Here is a 19794-nt window from a genome sequence, read left to right as displayed (position 1 = left end):
GTCAAAGCAAGCTACAAGCCAGCACAGACTCAAGAAGAAGAGGAAGAAGCTCCATTTCTGTCTGGGAGTAGTTACTTGCACCTTAACGATGGGAGGAATTCTGGGTGCCTCTCTCTGCAAACAATCCAGCACAGATACTTAGAACAGTGCCTGGCACGGGGAAAACTCTCCAAACATGGGGCCCACGGTGGCCGCTGAGCAGACCAAGGCTGAGAGACACTGCAGAGATTTTCCCAAGCTCACACAGCTGGGAAGGGTAGAGCTGGCATTCTCTGGCAGATCTTTGTGAATCCAAAGCACATTCCCTTGCACATTGCCCGTATAAGCTGTGTGCCTTTGGCCAAGGCACTTAACCTCTCTGAGCCTTTTTTTCTTCATGTGATATCAGATAGACAACTACCTCATACAATTATCGTGTAGACCAATGAAGGAAATACCCAAGAAAGCATCGTATAAGCTATGAAGCATGGTGGGAGCTTCCATTATTTTGAGATATTACTTTGAACATTATTAATCAGAATTTGTCTCTTGCTGGTAGGATCTGGATTCCTGTTTACCTTCTTTGACACCAGCAGTGAAACTAGGATAATTTGGTGTGCCTGAGTGGCTCCGTCTTAAGCGACTTCCTTCGGCTCAGGTCATGATCCCAGGGTCCTGGGATCGAGCCCCGCATCGGACTCCCTGCTCAGAGGGAAGCTTGCTTCTCCTTCTCCCCTCCCCCCGTTTGTTTCCTGTCTCCATGACTCACTCTCTGTCAAAAAACTAAATTAATTAATTATTTAATTATAAGCCACTCTTATCTGTTTGGTAAGGAAGTTTCCAAGAACCGCCTTATATGAAAGATGAGTCTGGAGACAGGAAGTTGCCTTCTTGTGAAGCCTCTGGCCTCTTCTCTTTCCCAAGGCCAGCCTGGTTCATGTATTGTGTCCTCTGGCTGGGCTCCAGAGCCCCCTTCTCAGTAGACCACTCTGTGTCCTGGGCCTTCTGCTCATTGAAGGGTGGACAGACAGCTTTCCCCCTGCCTGACCTACCTGGCGTCTCCAGTTCTTGAATGGCCTCTCTGTTAGCCATTCCCCTCACGTGCCTGCTCCGTTGGAGCTGTGGGGACCAGAAGCTGTGCTTTTATTAAATTTCATCCTCATCAAAATTGCATTTGGTGGTTTTCCAAGTTATGACTTCCTAATTAGCTCTTTGCCGAAGCTATTTTTCATTGCTTCACTGAGGATCAGTGGTCAAATAGCCTCCATTTTCCTGACGGTTTGGCCTCCTTTGATTATGTCCCTTGTCGAAAAAGAATAAAAGAATGAAGCTATGCTTCCTGAGCCATCCAATCTCTAACCACAGCTTCGGAAAACCCCTGACATTCCCAGGCTATCTGCAAGCCAGACATCTGCTTCCTGCATGCAGGAAAACAGCCCCTCCTTGGGCTGGGGGTGCTGGAAGTTGGGCTTTTACAGACTTGCTGGGTTCAAACCTTAGCTCTGCTCTCTCCCAGCTGTGTGATCTCAGGCACATGAATCACATTCTCTGGGCCTCAGTGTCTCAGGGTCTCTGGGTCCCTGTGTAGCTTGACTATGGTCCTATCTAGAAGCTCCCTGCCCTGGAGAATGCCCTCAACGACACTGACAGCACTTATTATATTCTGAGGACAAAATGAAATACCATGAGGGAATAATATAAGGGCATAGGGAACCAGAAAACACTACACAAATCCAGGATTCCACAAATCCTGGTTTTTACTACCATGAAGAATAATTAGCTGTGTGGCCTTGGGTAGCTCACTTTAGCTTTCCAGATACTTGGACTAGAGAGTGGGTTATAAATGTAGTGGCTTTCGACAGGAAATGAAGTGGAGCCAATAGGAAAAATGCTATGTCAACAGGTATTACTATTAAAAAAAAGCACATGGTAGAAAAAGTTCCAAAGTTAAGTAAGTTTGGGAAACTGTGAGTTAAACAAAATTAAACAAGTGTCTTTCCTTGGGCTCCTCTGAACCTTGAATGTGACCACTTACACAGCACATAAGGGAAGAAGACCACACGTTTCCAAACTTCTCTGACCACAGACCCCTTTTCCCACTAAGACTCACAGACCCCTTTTCCCACTAAGACTAGGTTCTACTGAAGGCACCTGCCAGGTGTCCCACCTGATCTCAACCATCCCTTCCAATTCTGACCTTCAGCCAGCCCTCAGTTTTGCTTGGGTCTATATGGTCAGGAAGAGGAATGCCTCATTGATGCTAAGAGACAGGAAGTGGGTTTTTTTTCCCTTTATTGTTGGTTTTCACTAAGATTACAATAGAGCACGGCTTGGTGTGGCCAGCTGTCGGTGAAACACAGGTATATGCGGAGATGATCCTAACCGAGCTTCCATCGGAAGGGATCAGGGGAGACTGGAGTGGGAGGCCAGGGAAGGCACACCGTGCTGGGGCCCGTCTGTTATTTAGGGAAAACCAGGAATCACCTGGACTTAATGCCCACCTCGGCATAACAAGGGTGAGGTCCAGATATCCAAGGCCTGCACTGAAGGCTGTTTGAGGCTGGCTATTGCTTTCAGGGCACTGCTACTTTGACTGAATGTCTCCGCTTTCATGAAAGAGGTAAAGTAAACCAGTGAACAAATCGTGAGCTCCCAGTCTTACCAGGCATCCAGAAGTTACTTAATCATTTTCAACAGCTTTTCTACTTCAGATACATGTTAGGGAGTCCCTGGGGTCTCAGTTCACTCGCTGTGAACTCCAAATTCCACGGCCTACATGTCGCTAAAGCCCTTCCTAACTTTTCTGCTTCTAATACCTCTCGGACACTGAGTGCCTCGAGTGGGACCTCTGCCCTGCATCCTCCTGGCCAAGATCCCACAGCCTGTAAGTCGGGCTGGGTCAGGCTTGGCATCTAGCCCTGCCTAAGGAGAGGCTTCTCCACTGTCCCAGGCTGCCATCCCTGGGGGAGGAGGAATGGGCTGTGGGCGGGGGGCTCCAGGAGATGTGAGCTGAGGTCTCTGACGTGCCTTCACTCTGATCTTCCCTTCCTTCCTGCCGTCACCCTGGGCCTGGGTGCCAGCCATCTGGCCATCGAGCCTCCAAAGGGGTAGCCTCATGCCTTCGTGCTTTATTTCATTTAATCCTCCAACCATTCCCCTGACAGTGGTAGCAGAGGTTTCCCCTGCTATCCCAAAATAAAGCATTCCTGGGAGACCTTTCCGAAGCTGAAATGGGGTAAAACAAAGAATCAGAATTTATATAGGAAAAATTCTCAGCATTCCCAGACACCCTCCCCAGATAACCTCTCTTAGGCTTTTCTGATACCTTAGGACACATATTGATAAGGGCTGCACTAAATAAATCGAGATAGAGCCCAGATGCTCGAAGACACAGTTCAGAGCTGTGCGGCTTGAGGCTGAGCGGCTGAGTGTAGTTTCCGGGGAAGGCGCATGGTGGCGCCACTCCTGCTGTTGGAGTGCAGAATGTTCTCTAAGGGCTGCCTGCAAAGTGTACACTGAATGCTGTTTTCGCTTTTTGTCCTTTTTCATAAAAGCAACGGTCCGCCTCAGATGTCTTTCCGTTAGCCAACGGAGGTACTGATGGAAGCCTTTTGTAAAAGCAAAGTGGTGAAAAGCAAACTTTTGAGAAGATACCTGTATTATACCCATTCTACAGATACCCTTATTCAGGTTAACTAGTAAAAATAACCAAAACCACAACAGCTGACATTTATGGTGCTCTCGCTGTGTACCAAGTGTTACCTATATTGTCTCATTTATCCTCACGTCCCTTTATAGGAAATACAGCACCTCCAAGTGAGCAGATTAAGAATGACAGTGACCAAGTTATGCCCAACTCCCCAGACTTTGGGGCCAGATCTCTTTCTGGACGGTGGCAAGCCTAGTGGACAATCACAGTAACACCTGGGGATTCCGCACAAACTTTTAGGACATCTTGAAGGTGTCAGGTGTCCTTTAGGGAAGCACAAAACCTTTACAATAACTGCCCTCTTTATGAGACATGGGCTAAGTCTTCACTTAACCTCTTTGACCCTTGTTGGTTTGGGGGTTTCCCCCTCCCCTTTTTTTCAATTTCAGGTTTTGGTGGCCCTGGAGCTTGAATGGGGCTTGGGACTAAATGAGCAACAGGCTAGAATTCTAAGATGTTTGAGTAGGGATTATGTCTGCATAGAGCTGGGAGATATAATGAATCTCAGAACTCAGGAAGGAAGGAAGGAATGGACCATGGAGAACAAAGTCCAGTGCCTCATTTACAAAGATGGGAAGGGAAGCCCAGACTTGATAGGGATTCACTCTACACCATAGCAGTTGTTCTAGGGCTGGAGCCCCGGCTGTCTGTCTCCTGGTATGCTGATCTCCTGCACTCAGAGCCTATAGGACAAGGCTGTTTCATAATCAAGTTTCCACTGAAAGCCAAGCATATGCCTTGGTGGTATGATTGGTGGCACGTCAGGGAATCACTGGCCATTCCTCCATTCCCTGACCACCGATCTACTCCAGTGAGTTTGCCCTGGGTCCTGAAAATAACATCACCCTTGAACTTGGAGTAGGTCCTACTAAGAGGCCTTACCTACCTGGGGAAGGTATTAACAGCAAAGCCCTAATTAACTTAACATCTGGGCCCATTAGAAAGCACACACTGAGACATTGGACAGCTAAGTTTGATTGCTCCAAGAGCCAGCGGGAAGCCAAAAGAAATACAGAGACTGCAAATATGGGTACACAGAATTTTCAAAACTTAGAGACCTCAAGTCCTCTCATTGCTTAGATGGATAAACCAAGATCAGGCAAAGAGGCTTTTTCAAGACTGCCCAGTTATTAGGGAAACAACCCCCCCCTCCAGAAACACTCTTCTACTTTCTCAGCCTCTCCTCTCATGGGCCGCCCTCCTGGCGGATCACCAATCGGGGCGGTGGGGAGGGAGGGGGGGGGGCGCGCGCAGGACTCTACCATCAAAGTCCCAGCAGTCTGGATAGATTTTATAGACAAACTTGGAGGCTGAGGGTCGAATTTACTCTTTGTCCTCCTTTGACACGGAGGGACTTTTACAGACCACAGTCCATTTCTCTGCTTGTAATAACCATAAATTAAAATGACCACCTTGGTTGCTATTTGAGCCCTTGGATGGTGAGGCAGCCCCCCTGGCCTGCAGTAGGTCTCGAAGTAGGATCCAGGAATCAGTGACCCAGAACTCACCAATGTCCTTATTAAAATGCACTTCTGGGTTTTCCGCGACTCTCTGAATCCAGATCTATGGGAACAAGGCCCTGGAACTGGCATTTTGACGTGTGCGCAAGGGATTTGCATGCACCCTGAAGTCAGAGACCCACTGCTAGTGTGGTGGAACACAAGCCCTGGAGTCAGGCTGCCCTGGGTTCTAATCTCAGTTCTGCCAGTTACCAAATGTATGGCCTTTAGCACCCCTGAACCTTGGGTTCCTCATCTGTAACATGTGCAGGCAGAAATCATGATGACCTCATAGGGCGATTGAGAGGGTTTAAGGAGGTAAACCAGGTAAAATTCTTGGCATCTAGAAAGTGCTTAATAAATACTAGCTTCTACTAATGGCATTACTCTTTAGAGATAGTCCCTGTTTTCAGCTGTGCACATGGAAGCTACATGGAGGTCCTGGGGGTCCCAGGAGAGCCAGTCCTTCACTCTATCTTACTCCACCCCTCGAAGGGGGGGGAATTTGCTGAAGAAGTCAGCCACCCCTCCCCCGCCCGCCACAATCCCACTCTGCGGCAAGGGTCTCGGGGCACAGTGACAATGGCCACCTGCAGGGGGAGCCATACACACACACAGGAACCCCTGTGGAAGAGGGCTCTCAGTGGGGAATGGGTTGAGGCTGGGATCAGCATGTTTTCTCGAATCTTCCTTCCACTGCAGAGAGGACTGTCTGGGGATAGTCACAAGACAAGGTGCAGCTTTTCCTCTTGCTGCTCGAAAAGTGAGACCTTGAGCCGGCTTGATGCTGGGCCTCTCCCCTGAGGCCTCCGAAAGCGCCTCGTGGTTAGAGGTTGATTTTGTTTTCGCCACCCAGTCTGGTCCTGGCAGAGCCTTCGCAGAGTGCTGGCCACGGCGCCTTTCTAAGGAGACTCTTGGCAAAGCTGTGATCTGGGCCTCGTGTTCTTTTTTCCATCTGAAGAAGCACAACTGCGTGGGGGTGGCTACCACACTTAGCCAACCCCCTTCACCTCAGAGTGGGGGTGAAGAGTGACGTGGGCGCATGAAGGTGCACAGACCTGCCCTCTGATCCCAAGCTAAGTCAACTCCCTTCCTGCCATCCCCTAGGGAACAAGGCATGAAGAAGCCCATCACCATGGTTTAAGCACCTATCGTGTCCTCTTCTGTACCTCATGAGCATTCTACTGAGGTGGAATGGAGATTCAGAGAGGTCTGGTAACTTGCCCAGGGCCACACAGCTAGTAAGCAAAGATAAGGATGTCACGTGCCACCAACGGAGAGCTTCACAGATTTGTGGGCTGGACGGCAGCCATATCACATGTGCTCAGTCCTCCAACAGCCAAGTTTGTAAACCCTGGTGTCCATAACCCTAAAGCCTTCTCCTGCCCCTGACTCTACACTGCCCCAAAATGCTTCAACAGATTACTCTTCTATTTCCCCAGTCTTCCAAATTACTAAAATTCCCATTTGTCCCACAATTAAAAGTCCCCTCTTCCCTCTTACCCAAGGGTACTTCAGTGAGGATGGCATGCGTGGCTCAATCATGGTCCCAGTTTTTGATTTGCCCCAAATTCCTAGTCTTGAAAGCACCAATTCCGTGCTCCTCTCTGCTCCTAGAAGCCCACAGGTCAGAGCATCTCGAGTTATGAGGCGACTTCATCCCCGGAGAAGCCCGATCCCTTGTGAACCCCTTTCGTGGCTATCTGGCGTGGGCCTAGATTGACAGCCCTCCTTTTTGTCACAGGAGTGAATGCCAGCGAAGTGACTGCCTCAGTCCACTCGCTGCCTTGAGCACACCTAAAATACACCGTGTCTGTGTGCAAACACGTCTGCTTTTGTGAGCACCCGCCAAGATGTGCATTTCAAAGGTGCTGTGGTGAAGGAGTCCCAGGCCATCTCCGTTTTCTGCCCCGCCATCTCTCCAGCCGCCGGGAGCGCCAGCTGTGGCCTGATGCAGACCTGCACCTAGAGGAACAGATCCTGTAGCTTCTCCTCCTGGAGCGCTGGGCTTCCTCTGGTTCACGCTGGCGAACTCTGAGGTCGGTCCATGGCCACTGCTGCAATCAGACCGCGGGACAGTGCCCTGCATCCCCCTCGCAGGGCTAACCAAGGGGGTCATTTTCATTTACCTGCCTGTTCACAGGCAGAGAAACAGAGGAGGAGAAACAGACAGGCAGTCCGGAGTGAAGGGCCTCTCTGAATCCAAAGGGGATGGGGGCTGACTACCACCGTAAGCCTCAAGTTTATCTGTGAGCTTGAGTTCTGGGAACACCATTTGGCTCAGTTATGAGATTCTTTCGGTCACTGTGACAGCCAGCCCTGTGCCAGAGAGATGGAGAGCCTGGGCAGCTGAGGGCCAATGGCCTAGGCTTGGTACTGCCTGGGGACCTCGGCACTTCTGAGCTGCTGGTCAGCTAGGAAGTTCACGGGGCAGAGAGGGTGGAGAGCAGCCGAAGGTGATCTACTGTGGGTGCCGCATCTTTATAGTCCCATCATGAAGGTATCTGTAAGCTCAGTCTAGGTATGAGAGCCAGGGAAACTGAGGCCTGTGGAGGCCCGGTTACTAGTCTGTGCTCACAGAAATGTTCTAGGAGCACATCGAGGGACAAATCGAGGGACAACTCAAATCCATGCATTTTCGCTATTGTCCGTGAGATGGAATTTCCCAAGTCCCATGGAGGGGTCTTCATGTGACTTATGGAAGGGGACCCACGCCGGCTGCGGCTGTCATTTCTGCCGGCAGTGGGAACGCTGTCCTGGTGAGGGACGATCGACGTCAGACCAGAGACTGGACGACGGAAGGTTGTTTCTGAAATATTTATCCCTGCAAAGTAAATATTTCTGTCTCCATCAGTCCAGAACTTCCCAGCTGACAGCTTCCTACATACTTCTTTTGCTTTTCATTTTTGTCTGTGGACCTCTTGCAGCTGAAGGAAGAAAGGCAGGCGAATGACCCAACCGGGACAGGGACTGGGGGAAGACTCAGCTACTAGCGAACCAAGCTGGGGCTTTCCATGTGGTTTTGGGTCAAGGTATATTGTTCTCAGCAGTCATCTTGCAGGCTTACTACTGTAATATTCTCACATCCGTTCCATTCTCTCCTGTCTCATTAGCCCCGCTAAGAGAGTTCAATAACTCGCCCAAGGCCACACACCTAGTAAGTTCTGACGTTCCATCTCCCCAGGGATGGCGTTGGCCTCTGCTCCGTAATCAGAAGGCCCTTCACGAGCTGGGCCTGCTTCTGTCAACAGGCACATTCTTGGGCCTCTCACCCTGGCGCCCTCTGTACCGGGCATGCTGCGTATCAGTCCCTCGGACACATGCTCTCTTCGTAGACCTCGCGCACGAGCCGCGCCTCCTGCCTGGGACCCTCTTTCTCATGTTATTATCTTAAAAAAAAAAAAAAGGCCCTCATGGAACTTTCTTTCTTAAAGTCCTGCTTAGACTACAGTTCCCCTCTTCTGAGGGGCCTCCTCCTACTGATCTACCTGCTCACCGACATACACACACCCTGTCCCCAGCCTCACCCCTGGGCAAGGGCTCCCTGCACACACGCGCACCCACACCCACACACGCCCTATCGTAACGCTGATCACACTTTGTGTTTTTGTTTCATCTTCTGATTCTCCCAGACTTTGAGCTCTCTGAGGGCAGGGCCTGTCTCACGGCTGCAACCCCAGCAGCTGACGCAGGGCCTGCTTCCCAGTAGGTGCTCAGTAAACATTGGGTGGACGAACGTGCGAGCAGGGGAGCGAGAGCACAAGGCCCTGTCCTTCGGCCTGGCCCATCGTCCTCTGTGCTTCTCACCTACAGTCTGTGTGAGTCTGGTTAAAGGGCCCATCGCTCTGTGCCTCAGTTTCCCCCTCAGAAGAGTGGAATTAGTCATGGTGTACCCCAAATCTTCCAGCACTGTGCCTGGCACATGGTAAGGGCTTCATAAATGATGGGGATTTTGTTCTAAGTCATACAGTGATCTTCATTCGTTATCTCCAGCTGGGGAAACCTGTGTTAGGTGCTGAAGCTTGCCAAGGACAGTTCCCCTCCCAGAAACAACAAACCACCAAACCGACAGAGGACAACATTATTCCTTTTGAAAAGCTGGCCTCAGATGGCATGGTACAAAATCTCATTTTCTCCTTGACTTTTTGTTTGGGAAATGCTTGGTCTCCGAAACCCAGGGGGGACTCTGCCTTGGTGCTTGAGATCAGGAGGCAGTCCGGCCCCTTTCTCTCAGGTGTGCCCCTGCTGCCTCCACTGTCCGGAACGGACCTCTCCCCTCCCCCAAAGTCCAAGGGCCACCTTCCTCACCGCCTACGCTTCTCAGAAGTCACCTACTCAGCGCGCCGTCCATGGATACCCAGGGACATTCTAGCAGCCTCTGCTCTACAGAAAGCTGTGGGGTTTTCCTTCTTAGCACATTACCTGATGGACCATGTTATCTATTTCTTTATCTCGCTGATTATCCCCTCTTCTTCTCCAGCCCCTGTAGTAAGGGGTTTGAAGTCAGGGGTTTGACCATCTTGCTTGTTGCCTTTTCTCTGGCGCCCTGAGTATGCCAGGCACCGAGCATGGGCTCCGTGTGGGTTTGTTCCAGGTTTGAGCATACAGCTAGGAAGGAGGATTTGCTGGCAGGTTCTGAATTTAGAACTCACCTGGTACAGGTCTGTGCTTCGTAGAGAAAACCAGTCTGTGCTGAGCTGTCTCTCTGGGCCAACCTCGGGCCGTGCATGGCATCTGTCATTTCAGTCCCTCTTCACAGTAACCTTACAGGGGAGAACGTTGGGGCTTGGAGAGATGATGAGACTTATCTGTCACTGGGCAGCAGAGCCTAGGGACTGTGTCCTTTCACTGGTCAGAAAGCGATGCCTTGGCCCTGCCATGCATTCTAGCCTTTCAGGGAGGTCTCCCTGGGTGGTCCTTGAGCTTGGAGGCTTTGCAGGGCCAGAAGGCCTATCTCTCCTCACCTGTCTGTGTGCGTGGGTGCCCTTGGCATATGCGCCGAGTCAGGTGGCCCAGGCAGCTTTCCGCAGTTGGAGGTGGCAGGCTCATTACCAGCTCCAGGAGGAGCCGCAGGGATGTGTAGGGAATTGTCTGAAAAGTGTGCCGAGAACCGTGGCCTGGAACGGCCCTCCCCCTCCACCGCCTTTCCTGGGAGAGTGGGATGCAAGGGCCGGGCCAGGACAGGCAGCATGAGAGTGTGGAGGGTTGTCTCTGCCAAAGGAAAATACTAGACCTGGCTTAGAAAGACCTGGGTTCTGAGCCTGGCTCTGCAGCTGACTAGTTGTGTGAAATCGGCCATGTTTGCAGAATATCCCCGTGTCCCTCGCTCATACCATTTCGGGGGTAATCCACGTGTACCTTCCAGACGTGTGGGAATGATCCATGACACTGTCCAGGTAGCATGCCTACCTGCCCCTTGTGCAGAATAAATCATAGCTCTTTTGTGTTTATGCCTTGCAAGCTACAACCTCCTCCCTGGTAAATTGCAAAATGTAAGGTTTCACTCAGCAGAACAGCCTGGCGCACAGTAGACGCCAGATAAAAGTCAGTCCCTTCCTCTTCCCCTTCCTGTCCTACACCAGCTTCCAGACCTGCGCTGTCCTTGGGGATGCGACACCCTGGCCCTGCCCTGGAGGTTTGCTGTGGGCTCATGGTTAATGGGCCGTCTTCTCAGGGCAGGAAGCCTGGGGGCTGGGAGGGTCATTTTGGAACTCTCGTGTTAGAAGTGCCCGTCCCTTTTTCCTTCTTTCCTCTCTCCCCACTCCCCCCCCCCCACACCCTTCTTCCTTCTTCTCAATTCATTTTAACTGAGGACCTATGAAGGGTCAGGCATTGTGTTAGGCACTGTGAAGACAGCTGTGAGCAAGACAAGGTCCCTGCTATCGTGGAGCTTCAGTCTACTTGGAATTCAGCAAGGAAGAAGAAAATAAATGTACAAGAAAATAAAATAAGCATTATGAAAGCAGAATGTCAGATCCTACTAGGAGCTGATGGAGAGGGGAAGCAAAGCTGTTTTAAATGTGGAGCCAGGAGAAACATGACTAAGGAAGCACTATTTGAACCCAGACTTGAAAGATCAGGTTGACCATTTGTGCTCAGCATTGGGAGGAGGGATTTCGGGCTGCACAGCGGCACACACAAAGGCCCTGGGGAAGGATGTCCTCTTTCTTGGGGGCAGTGGGCCCCAAAAGGAAGCCACAGCTCTGCTCCTGCAGCTCAGGCAAGGCAGACAGGCTTCATCTCTAAGTGTCGGCCCCACTTAAGATCCTGCTCCCAGGATGTCCTTTCTGCAGTTAATTTGTTGCAACTGGCAGAGGTTAATCGTGTTCATGTTGCTCAGGACCCGTGCCAAGGCCAGCCCTTCTCACAGATGCTGGTTTAAATTAGAGGGGGTTTTTGCTCAAGACCAGATTCCAAACTGGTCCTCTTTCTGAGCCTTCCTATTGGGCAGACCAAAGAATGTTGGCTGAAGCTGGGATCATCAAGCACAGGTGGGAGATGCCTGATCCTGCCAGTCCAGGGAGAAACAACTCAGAGCCCATCAGCCCCCCACCCCCAAACCTGTCTGGCTCCCTGCTGCTGCCAGAATGCCGACCAGACCTGCTGATCTCCCATCCAAGGCACTCCATGATCGGCCCCCACCTTCCTCCTCCCTCCTCCTCTCTGCACACAGCCTCCTGCCTAGCTCTCTGCCTCTGCCCACTTTGCCTTCTGTCCCCGCAGGGAAGGTTCTACTCATTTTCCCTGGCACTGCTCAAATTCTGCCTCCTGTATAAGGTCCTTACAGATACCTCCCTGGGGGACTCCTCTTCTCCTTTATTCTCCTAATTTCTCTTATGCCCCTTTAAGGTATCAGCCATAGTGTCGATCGGGTTGGGGAGACTGAGTTCCACCCACGGCATGAGCACCTGGAGGGCGGGGGCTGTAGGTGTGCATCTGCCGTTCTGGGGCCTCGCCCAGGCTCATGGGTTCAGGTGTTCATTCAGCAAATGCTTATGGAGGGTCGGCTCCAGACCAGGCGCCGGGAGAGGCAAAGGGGAAAGAGCTGTAGGTCAGCCTGCTCCTTGCTCTTCAGTGGTTCCTAGCTTCGGGCAGGGGCCAGGCCATGAGGACACCATGGTAATGTGGAGGGCTGAGCAGATCAGGGTGCCTGTTCTCACAAGGGGTACCCAGGAAGGCTTCTCAGAGGAGGTGACAACTAAGACATGGAGCCACGCAGTGAGGGGTAGGGGGCAGGGTTACTGGCCCCAGGTCCCCCATCTAGCACATGGTAGAATGGGCCCACAAACTGGGGTCAACGTCCGTGCCAGAGGGGGCTCCCCTCCTTCTCCACACCCCCCAGTTGGCACTCTCCTTTCTGATCCTGCTCCACGGAGCGAAAAGGAGAAGTATCAGACCCTCTTGCCCCCAGCCTGGGCAGCCGTACCACATTCCACTGCCAAACCTTCTATTTCCAAGCTAGTTCAGACCTTTGATGACTGCCCTGGTCCTCGGAGTCACAGAAGCTGTCAGCAGAATCCGAGGCCAGGGAACAGATTTCCCACCACGGGGGATTGTGGGACAGTTTTCTTCTTACTCATGGTTTTTTCTTTCTTTTCTTTTTTTTTCCCCCTTTTTTCAAAATAATGCATACTAATTGTAGAACATTTGGGGAGAAAATACGAATCACCCATAATTCTGCTGCCCAGAAATAACCATTGTTAAGGCTTTGCTGTATTGAAATAGCTATTCTGGGATTTTATTTAGAAGTTGCTACAATGTATAATTACGGCTTATTAATTTATGCAAAGACATGAATATGATTAACTTGTATATATGGAGCTTGTGGTAAAGACTGGCACACTCTAGTGCCTGGAAAGCTCAAAGAAAGAAAGAGGGAAAGAACTAGGTCTCACCACCCCACTGTAACTAACACCCTTCATGCAGATAAGGCAAGATCCAAACCCTGTGATCGAATAGACCTTCTCTCACGTATCCTAATCATGACCCATTTAATCTGTAAAATGGAAATAAGAACAATAGTTATTGTTCTTATTTCCATTTTACAGATTAAAAACAGAAAAATAAAATCAACGAGACGAGACCAGTAGGCCCCATAACCGAGAGCACAGGGTTGAGTTGCCGTGCCTGGGGTTGAACTCCGGGTCCGTCCTGCTTTCCAAGTGTGGGTTCCGTCTCCCTATCACACGGTCTCCGTAGCCTTATCAGAAGCCTCGGAGAGAACACGCATGTTGCCCTGATAGATGGCCAAGCAGAGACAATTAATGGTTGTCCACTGGGTGCTACCCTCATTTCTTTATCAAGCCCTCTGTTGGACCAGCCTTGGGGGGACTCTGGATACTCTCTCTGGTCGTTGTGAGATCTCAGCCTTCCAGGGAGGAAAAGGACCACAGAGGATCAGCTAGCTAAGACGGTCACTGCATTTGGAAGAAAGAAATAGGGTCTGAGGTTGTAGAGTCCCCAAGAGATACTTCTGCTGGCTGCTGGCCGGAAGGCGTCCCAAAATAGATCTCATGTCATGATTACAGCAGCCTTGGCCTGACCCTCAGCTTGTAGGCTCCACAGTGACTCCTACCATCCACCTCCCGCGGATCAGTCGATACTCCAGACATAAGGGCACTTATATGGACAGGGCATTGCAGGCTGGATTCTGTAGGATGAGATGGGATAAGAGGTATAAATCGTGTCCCAGTGTGCGACACCTAGAGAAAGACAGGGCAGAATGCGTGCTTGTGCAGGGCAAGCCTGGATGGTGCTACAGATGAGACAGAGGTCCCCACTGGCTCAGGACAGAGCAAGTGCCAAAGAAGACATGGCTGCTGAAGGAGTCCCACATCGGACAACAGTGGCTGGGCCCTTGTCTTCCTGCCTTGCTCAGTTACTGGTTGGGGCTGCCCAGAGGAAGGCGTGCCCTCCCTGCCCCTGGCTTTCAGGTGGTTTTTTTTTTTTTTTTTTTTTTTTTTTTTTTTTTTTTGATTTGGTTTTTTTAAGGAGGAATTGAGGCAAGCATCTCTGTGTATGTCACACAGGGAGAAATCTAACCGTTGCAAGGACTGGAAAGCTCCAGTTGGTTTCATCAGTGAATTCACACCACATAGAACAGCAATGTGGGAAGCTAAATATATTCAGAAGACTGCTAGCTGGGCCTGGAATCAGACCCTAGGAATTATAAAATCGAAATTCTTTTTTTTTTTTTTTAAGATTTTTAAAATTTATTTGAGAGAGAGTGACAGAGAGCCAGAGCACAAGTGGGGAAAACAGCAGAGGGAGAGAGAGAAGCAGCTCCCCGCCGAGGAGGGAGCACAATGTAGGGCTCGATCCCAGGATCCTGGCATCATGACCTGAACTGAAGACAGAAGATGCTTAACCCATTAAGCCACCCAAGGTGCCTAAAATTGAAATTCCTAATGGCATCAGGGTAAGATAGTCTGACAAGGTGACAAGCTGACTACTCTCACTTTAGGCTTTGTCACTTATATTAATTTGCAAGGGCTGCCATAACAAAATGCCAGAGATTGAATGGCTTAAACTACAAAAATTTGTTTCGTCTCCTTTCTGGAGGCTGGAAGTCCAAGATGAAGGTGCTGGTACACTTGGTTTCCCCGGAGTCCCCACTCCTTGGCTCATAGATAGCTGACCTCTCATGCCTCTTCACATGTTGCCCCTGATGTCTCCCTGTGTGTCCTAATTTCCTTCTGATAAGGACATGATTCAGAATGGTGAGTTTTTAAGAGACATAATTCAGCCCATAACAATCCCTAGCCCTTCTTTGGGTGGACAGTGTCTGCCTAATGCAACTGACGCAGACACAAGTCTTGCCTTGTTGAGTCCGTCCTATCTCTACAGAGAAGGGATGGTTGACATGGGATAAACTTTAAAGAGGTACCTGGCCATGAAGGGCCTTGGATGGCAGACTAAGGAAGTTGTATTTTCTCCTGAAAACCAGGGGAAATTCTTGGGGGGCAGTGGCATGATCAGATGCATATTTTTGGAAGATCACTTTGCCCATCGCTTGGAGCATGGGTTGAAGGAGGCAGGACAGGGAGAAGGAAGGCTCACAGTCAAGAGATAATTGTGGTAGTCCAGAGAAGAGATAACATGGCCTGAAATGGGGAGGTTGCCATGGGAATGAAGAAGAAAGAACGACTTTCAGAACCTTTTAAGATCCATTTTTCCACAGTATGGTGGCAAAGACTCAGAGAGGCCATTCAGATGTCCAATCTGCTCATCAAAGAATGGAAACTGTGTTGCATGAGTCATATTTTTAACATCAAAATGCTTCCTCTAGGTGAAATCTTGAATGGGAGAGCCACATATAAACAGATTATATGTATTGAGGTTTATATTTTGTTTTGGCAGAAGTCATAGTAGAGATACCAAATCTCTGCCCATTGGGGTGCCCCAGTATCTCCCAATGGGTTCTGGAGATCCTGTACCCATCCTTAGGGTTTCTCTCCCTCCACTTCTTCCTCCAGTTGGAGGCAGACATTGAGCTGGTACACATTGGTGTAACCACATCTTAACCAGTTGGTGATACCACCTGCCCTGAGTTCTCTATGGGCCTCCCTGCTCAACATCTTCCAACCATCCAGCCCTTGCCCCTGCTCCCTAGACCTCTCATCAGTCCAGCAGCCCCTGGGACAGATACAGGCACACAGAGGGACTCTAGGACCTTGTTCTCCAGCCCTGTGGCCAGCATCTATTAACAGGTTGGTCCCTTGCCATGGTGATTAGCAAATGTCTTGAGTATCACCAGTCCTTGTGTCTTGCATACCAGTCATTTCCAGCTACAGACATTGTTCTCAGAAACCCTATGCTCTTTATTCCTTCTCATGGGAACGCCTTCCTCTCCTTTCAGCCTGGCCAGCTCCTGCATGTCCTTCAAGACTCGGCCCATGTCACCTCCTCTAGGAGGCCTTCCTTGCTGCTCCCAAGGCAGTGTTCATGGTTCTCTCTTAAACCCAACTCTCTTATGGTCCTTTTTGTGCCCAACATGACATATATCTGTTTACCTGCTGTTTGAAAGGGGCAGACTGAGCCTATTATTCTTTCTCTAAAACGTAACACATACTAGGTACATAGAGTTGGAAGGAATGTCTCTGAGGCCCCGGAAAGGGGTTCTGGGGCTCTTCATTTCGCTGTTTCGGGGCAAGCAGCACTGGTTTTATATTCCAAGGGGAGGACTCTCCATTTCCTGCTGTGTCCCCTAAAGAACTGAAGTATCTTACAGCAGGCCGTATCTTCCTCATTAAAGTGTCCTGGGCTCCCAGGTCCGTGTCTGGCACACAGAACACCCTCAGTCCATGTTAATAAAAGGCCAATTTATCACAGTTCTGGCACTCTGCTAACATGGAACACAGGTATTCCAGCTCAACCCTGGGACCCAGGCCTAACACTGTGTTTATTTATCACTTGAGGAGACTGAGCTCAGAGGTCAGCGGTTTGTCCACGGTCACTGTATTAGTGATGGAACTCCAAGTTCTTAGTTAGCCTCTCCCCTGGACTGCACCTGCTTCCCCAGCGGGGCTGCATTTCAGACCCCCATCCTCCGGGGTCCATCCTACAGGAAAGAAACTGCCCGCTCACTCCCTTCCCTAGGCTTGAGGCAGGTGACACAGCACTGGGTGGGGACCAGTGAGGGAGAGAGAAGACCAGCCGCTGGGGTCTGGCTGTCCATGGGACCGTGCTGGCCCCCAGGCTCCGTCCCCACTCCTCTTGCCTTCCCAGATTGTCGCGGTCAGCCCTGTGTCGGCCCCGTTTCTTCCTCTGTGTCCTTCACCCCCTATCTTTTTCACAGCTCTGTTTCCCCTCTTGTCAACAGATCTCTCAACAAAATGTTTTCCATCATGGCAGGCTATTTTTAGCCCTTTATCAGAGTTCTTTCCTTCGGTAATGAGCTCCCTGGCACTGGGCGGGCAGCCCAGCCCAGGCGTCAGCAAGCACGGCGCAGGCAGGAGGCGCGGGGCCCGTGGGCATCGGGGAGAGGGAAGAATGGAGCCACCCAGGCTGGGCTGGGCCTGCGGGGGGAGGGGGTGTTCTGCTCCAATGGCAATGGCAGCAGCAGCGGCGGTGGTGGCAGCAAGAGGCTCATTCATTCCTCATTCCAATTTGTTCAAACCGTTCTTTAAGAAGGCGGTGTGTGTGGAGGGCCTCCGAAGCAGACAATCAGTGACAGGCGCCCAAAATAGCCTCGGAATCAGCAGCGTTTTGTTTTGCTCCAGGCTTTTCATGCCTGCACGGGGAGGAAAGAAAGGATCCAGAGCATTTTTTTGCATCCAAACACACATCTTTTCTACAATAAGACAAATGACTCGTATTCCTGCGTATTAAATCCAGCAGTGTCCCCTCCCCACCAACTGCCCTTCTCCAAAGACCTCTCCAACATTTCCTTTTGAGGCCACAAGCGAGGGGATCAGCAGCTCAGGCAGGCTCTGGGGCAGTGAGCCCTGGACTTGTTGGGCTCCGCCTGCGCTCGGCTTTCACAAGTGGGGGTTTTAATAAATTAGCACCAGTGCTCGTGCTGCTACGGCTGCTGGGACGGCTCTCAGGAAGGTGCCGTGAGTGAGGACCAGGCCCTGCCAGAAGAGACAGGAGCCAGCAGCTGGCTGGTGGAAACCCAGGGGTCCCTAGTCTCCGGTTATATCAGCCTTTGCAGAAACCCCCGGGCTGTTTTCTGGGGCAGCCCTGGGTCGCCCTGCCCCTCACTGGGCTTACAGGACCAGCCTTCGCTTCTGCAGGAGACTCCCCCATGGCCAGGAAGGCCACGTAGGCCAAGAAGAGTTCCTAGGGGAGAGCAGGAGACCTGGATCCCAGTCTTAGCCCCAGGCTGATGCGCAAAGTGACCTTGTCCAAGCCGCTCCCCACCTTGAGACCAGTTGTGGGGGAATACACTCTCAGAGCACGGCACTCCTTCTCCTTTGGAGCACTTACTTGTGGGATCCTTTGACCACTTAGTCATAGGTCTGCATACTTTCTAGGCCCCTGAGCCAGCTCTGGCCATACACACTTAGGTCTGTATGTCTATGGCTGCTTTCGCAATACGATACCATAGCTGAGAGGTGGCTGTGTAGAGGTGGTCTGGACCCTAAAACTGAAAATATCAACTCTTTGGCTCTTTCAAGGAGAAATTGGCCAACCGCTGGTCTAGCTGGTGAATCCCATGAAAGGTTTAGGGACACTCTCAAGGTTAACTCAGCCAGGAAGTGGCCTCAAAATAAATATGAATGTGCGAGCCTCAATATCCCAGACCATTGGGGTCTTCTCCATTAAGTCGGTACAGGTAGAGTTGGAATTTGCTTTAAAAAAAGAAGAAAAAAGCCCCTCCCAGAAATAAAAGCCATCTGATGCATAGGTGGGTAAAGCCAGTTTCTAGGATAACATTCCTGAGCATGGTCTCTATGCACGTAGACACTCTACCAAATCCTAGCCATGTGGCTGCAGGAAAAGTTCTATACTCCTCTGAGCCTGCCTTGTAAGACGGGTCTAATAATACTTCTTTTGTAGGACCATGATGAGGGTTTAGCAGGATAATCTAAATAAAGTGCTAGGACAGTGCCTGGCAAGTATTGGGGGCTCTCTCGAGTCCTGGCTCCCCTTGTTGGTCACACTTTTCAGCCGGGTTCCCACTGGTAATGACATGCCACACCCTGGTCTTTATCTGAAAGTCTGTCCTGAGCCACTGACGTGGCTAGACAGGCAGAGTAAGGGTCCTGGGACCATGAGAGGCAACAGGATGTAGAGGTTCAAGTACTTTAGAATCACTAGTTCAGATCTTGGCCTTTCTACTGATTCACATGACCTTGAGCTTGTCAATTGCCCTCTTTGAGCCTCATTTTCTGTATCTGAAAGGTAGATTAAAAAATGGGCCCTTTCTTGCAGGGTGGTAATAAAGATTAATTGCATGATGTGTGCTGTGTGTTCAGAACGGGACTCGGCACTCAAGAGTGCCCAACAGTAACTGCTTAGTTGCTCTTCCCTATCAGCTGAGTTGGTTCGGGGCGATTCCAGCTTTTCCCAAGTTCTACCAGGAATGGGGTCTATGGGTGTCTCTAGGCCCCTTGTGGACTGCACCTTGGCAGTGAGAAGCTCTGAGAAGTCCTCTGTTTTGTCTCACCGAAGTGGAAAGTTCTATAAAACCCGGAGGCACGGCGTGCCAAACCAGCCCGCTACACTCCTGGCACGGGGACCAAACAGTGACTTTCAAAATGTGTGTTTTCCTGGATAAAACCTCTAATTGGACAATTGTAGGTCTTCTGGCTGTATATAGACTTTATGACTTCGAAAGCTCTTAAGCTGGGGTGAGAGAAAATTTATGAATGGGATTTCATTATTTCTGTAGCACTCTGACTCATGCTATTGATTCAGTTGTGGGGCTGGGCTTCTGTTACTAATTTCTCTTTGCCAGGTGGTCCTTACTCCGCCTGCTCTCTCAGTGAGCAGTGGGGGCCTCGGCCAGTGCGGCCAGAGACCCAGAAAAGGGTTTCTGGCTGCTTTAAGAAATTGTCCTGGACCCAGATTGATTTCCCAGGCAAAGGAATATGGTGCTAGGGAATTTCTCAGGGAAGCTTTACAGTTCTCTCTTAAATTTTGAAAGCTTGTTTTTACCAG

General features: G+C 50.5%; 1 protein-coding gene and 1 pseudogene across 1 annotated transcript in view; both read left to right on the top strand.

The window, feature by feature from the left end:
* The window catches only part of LOC132021119 (RNA-binding protein with multiple splicing-like), a 34066-nt pseudogene extending 26893 nt beyond the window's left edge, over positions 1 to 7173 (top strand).
* NAV2 (neuron navigator 2) overlaps positions 1 to 19794 on the top strand; it is a 722564-nt gene that overhangs the window by 200566 nt on the left and 502204 nt on the right. The window lies entirely within an intron of this gene.

The sequence above is a fragment of the Mustela nigripes genome, chromosome 1 (assembly GCF_022355385.1).
Source record: "Mustela nigripes isolate SB6536 chromosome 1, MUSNIG.SB6536, whole genome shotgun sequence".
Lineage (NCBI taxonomy): Eukaryota > Metazoa > Chordata > Mammalia > Carnivora > Mustelidae > Mustela > Mustela nigripes.
The sequence above is the reverse complement of the archived record's forward strand: the minus strand, read 5'-3'. Positions and strand labels throughout refer to the sequence as shown.